The sequence below is a fragment of the Triticum aestivum genome, chromosome 5A, assembly GCF_018294505.1.
Source record: "Triticum aestivum cultivar Chinese Spring chromosome 5A, IWGSC CS RefSeq v2.1, whole genome shotgun sequence".
Classification (NCBI taxonomy): Eukaryota; Viridiplantae; Streptophyta; class Magnoliopsida; order Poales; family Poaceae; genus Triticum; species Triticum aestivum.
The window spans coordinates 507,221,113-507,225,631 of record NC_057806.1 but is presented as its reverse complement, the minus strand read 5'-3'; the positions used below and the strand labels follow the sequence as shown (position 1 = coordinate 507,225,631).

At 36.8% G+C, this 4,519-nt stretch overlaps 1 long non-coding RNA gene across 1 annotated transcript; it reads right to left on the bottom strand.

Annotated features, from left to right (window-relative positions):
• Nucleotides 1–2,522: 2,522 nt before the first annotated feature.
• LOC123107411 (uncharacterized) lies at nucleotides 2,523–3,469 on the bottom strand. The gene is made up of 3 exons (XR_006451670.1): nucleotides 3,306–3,469; nucleotides 3,160–3,231; nucleotides 2,523–2,666 (listed from the first exon to the last, which is right to left on the bottom strand). It is a non-coding gene; the product is annotated as an uncharacterized lncRNA (long non-coding RNA).
• Between the last annotated feature and the right edge of the window lie 1,050 nt (nucleotides 3,470–4,519).

The following is a 4,519-nucleotide window of genomic DNA, read 5'->3' as shown; positions in this document are numbered from 1 at the left end:
AGAATTGAGAACAACGAGGTGGTGAAACAAAGGGCAATTATTGTTGCACAAGGGTTCATGCAGGTACCAAACTATTCTCTAGAGGTGGAATCTCTTTCCAATTACTTATATCATTAGAAGTACAAAATCATCTATCTCTGAAGTTGATAGATGTAGTGATAACATATCCATGTGGATCACTAGATTCAGACATATATGGTTGATTCCCAATGGAACCTCACTTCTGAATCGAAATGCAATACGCAACATACATTGTGTAAAATCAGTAAGTCACCATAAGACTTATTGTTGTGGGTACATATGATACAAGCGATGTAGTTAGATCCTTATACACAAGGATTACACCTACAATGATGATTTCCATGTTTGTGTGTCAGCAATGACAACACATTTAATCATCTAAATGACGAAGTTTAAAATGATGGATTTGGTAAAAAAATACCGCTCGTTACAACAACTTGAGCACCTTCATTCATACATTATGGTATACTATGTTGTTTATATCCAAAATATATTGGAGAAACTCATTGTGGACAAATCTTATCCATCCATAACTCTCATGGTAGTTTATTCTCTAGACGTAGAGGAAGATCTATTTAGACCAAGAGATGATGGAAATGAGATATTAATTGGGACTCAACGTTCCATAATGGCATTGGATCCACCAAATACTTTGGTTGGTACTCAAGAATATCTTTCGATATCTACAAGTCATCAAACATCTTGTCCTGGTTTTTCAATTTCATAGAAACATGAACAATTATATCTTTGGATACATCGATCAGATCCCTACTATGTCAGATTGTAGACAAGCTTAGTGTTCCTCCTAGGTGTAGTAGCCCTCTCATGAGAAGTCTTCGAAACAGACCTCATGGCTACATCCACCAACCATTATCTCAACGATAGTGTTTCTTGTGTTGCCCGGATACGAACACGTTAGAAATAAGCAATATCACTATATTGCATATCTTGCAAGTCAAATCATGCGACGGATTTGTTCATCGGGTTTCTACCAAGTTCTATGTTCCAGAAATGGGTTCATGGAATTGGTAGGTGACGGCTTCGAATTTTGCAAGAATCAGGGGGAGTATCTACTTGAATTGTTCCTGTTCAATGCATCATACTATACTCTTTTTCCCTTCATGAGTTTACTTTCCAGGTTCTCATAAAGGTTTTTAATGAGGTAATATCAACATGAGATCACATGTCATACATTCAGTTTTCCCCACCAGGGTTTTTAGGAAAGTATATACGACATATTATTGTCCTCTAAATTCTATGAATATACTTCATATTGAGTTAATGAAGGCAATAATCATTATATGTTGGATCATTTTCTCTTTATTTTCCCACTGGGTTTGAAGGATTTTTACCACCATAGCCTGCACTACTCCCCACAATTTTCCTACAGGGTTTTTGGAGGAGACTTAACCAAATATGATGGATCCTTATGCAGTCAAGCGGTTATTAGGCAGAATGTTAAGAATAATAACCCATGTAGTTATTAGGGGATAATCCCCGCTCTTTGCCACTTGTGCAGTTCCGCATGGCTAGCAACCGTCATGACAATTACAGCTTGGAGAGACGCCTCCAGTGAACCGTCGCCTCCCTCGGAGGCAGCCGTTCCATTGTATATAAGCTTCAATCATAAATAAATAATACACAGTTGATTCATTTGTTGTCTCTCTCGTTTGTCTCTCTATTACACATCAACACATTTAAAAGATACAGATCCCATCTAATCACTTTCATTATATTTGAGCTAGGTTGCTCATATTTCTCCATTATTGACAACACTTGTGTTGTCATCTTATCTTATGCAAAAGGTTTAAACATGATGAGTAATGGAAATGTGGAACTCATATATAAATAACTTGCCAAAATTTGCCACACTTCTAGTGAACTAGAAAAAAACAAATTCATAACTTTGATAAATGGTGAACAGTACATGCATTGTTCGTTATTAAAAATTCACAAAATTTTCATTTTTGTGTAGCTCACATGTTAACGTATTTCATCGTGAAACATTATACACTTGTGGAATGCATCCATATGAGCATATGTAGAAAAACCTATGATTTTTTTCAAACTTCGAACTATGGTTTTTGATATTTTTAAAATGCAAGCTCCCAAATGTCTCACTCGCAAAACCTATCAAGATAAACAAGAATGAAATTGCTAAATTAGCAATAATGAGCAACCTTCCAAAAAGTGCTACAATTTTGGGAAAATGTAACCCACTCATATGCACATAAGTGCATTTCCACCCAAAAGCAAGTTTGAACAAGTTCCCCAAAAAAGGAAAACTCTATAAAATAATGGTAAAAATAATTCATTTGAGCACATGGTTAGCACACACATGCACAATACAATACAATACAAACTCATACAACACAATTCATTATAACATTCATATATCAGAACATCAAATACTTAAGTGGCTTTATTTCACTCTTTATGAATATTGGCCCCAACGCCTACTAGTTCCCAGCTAGCAACTTTGCATCAGTTATCATTTTGTCCTTTTTCCTCCGCCTTCTTGCCAAGCTCCAATATCATTTTGGCAGCTGCAGAGCACCTCCCATCATGTGGGGTCGGACGAGGATCGCCAGTGATGCACATCTCAAAATCAGGGCATTTCAAACATACTTCGCCAACGTGCATTCCTGAAAAGATAGGAGATTGACTGGTGAATAAGTGCTCAAAAAACAATCTATGAGTATGGAATTGTAGTTCTTGGTTATTGCTAGGTGGAGACCTATTCAGTTCTTGACAAGTGGAATGCAATGAAGTGAGTAGAGGTGAACTCTTATAGACCGTTAAATGGCGTGACACATGTCTTTGGTAACTAAGGGCCGGACCGTGATGTTGAATAAACCTAACACCTGAATAGGGCATAGACAAGTGGTTTATAGATCTGACCACTTGAAGTTTTTTCCCAAGCATGCTAAGCATAGTACACCATGTATGCTAACAGTTCAATGCATGATACTAAGGGGACACTAAAGGGATTGGATTCAATAAACGCTAATCAGGAAGTATCGTGGCACAAGACCCATTTGTATGGAATTCTTTATTATTGTGCCTATATGGTCCATGAACCCAATGCTTGTCCATTTGGAAAATTAAAGAGATAAGAGTAAATGTATTTACACATACCATTTTCTAGTGAAGGTACTATGTGTATCTAGGGGCCATTCAATCACAATCACAACAGATCTCATCAAGCTCCTGCATTGATAAATGTCAAAGATACAGATTGCATTTAAAAAATTAATGTATCCATTCAGCACAAGGTTTCTTACCTTGCATTTATCGCGTTGGGCAAGTCCCTCCTTCAAGTTCAATCCCATCCTGTTAGTGCTCTTGGTTTTCCCATCATCGCTTGAGAAAGTTAGACTGGCAACTTTCATTCTATTTGAGCTAGGTTCCTTATATTTCTCCATTATTAACAACACTTCTATTGTCATCTTCTCTTGTGCATAAGGTTTAAACATGATGAGTAATGGAAATTTGGAACTCATATAGAAATAACTTGCCAAATTTTTCCACACTTCTAATGGATGGTTTGTCCACGGTTTAAAATGAGGTACACGAGTTTAAAACAACACTTTGGGAAATGTATGGCTCCCAGCAAAACATGCCCACAATGTTTGCCACAAAACAATGATAATTCTACAAGTGATTATCAATCTAACGATGTTTAGATGTGGAAAATAGTAGAATACCAGTCTTAATTTTCTAAATGTCCATATCACATTGAGCAATTCTGTCTTGAAGTGTGAATTCTTTACGAAGCTGAAACAATGAGGGGACGAATTCACATCAGATTCTCAACTAGAACAAAATATAAGAAAAACAAGCATAATTTTTTTACTGAAACAAAAGAGAAGACATATAACATATAATAGAATCCCGTATTTTCTGAATCACTAGCATGGAATCACGAAACTGGTCATTGCTATTCTCAGCGACGCCGCCTTCAATGAAATTAAGAACACATAGGTTAAAGAAGTTGGAGGACCAACAACCAATAATAGGGAAAACAAGTTGTCTTGCAATCGCAACCTGACTTAGGCACTTCCATGATTTGGTGATCCAAGGTAGCATCCTTCCTTACAGCATCAACAAGTGGTGCCTGATACAACAAACCATTTATTCAAATGCCCTACATCTATGTTACTCACAATAATATAGAGTGCATAGGAAAACAAAAATGAAGGAAAAGTGCAACAACCAGCACGACAACCTATAGATATACATGGTGGCTAAACTAAGTGAGTGCGCAAATCCTCTAATCGTACTCCCCATGCGCTGTGCTATGCCCAAGTGCCCACAACTCCTGCTACTAACCATGGCAAAAAAAACACTGCCATGTATAGTAAATGAAAATAAAATCATTATGACATGTTGTGCAACACTCCCCAATCCTATAATCTAATCATAAAATAATTCGAACACATAGTAATGTTACTAGTCTCGTTCATAATCATTATTATGCACTTCGGCGGTAGGCAAG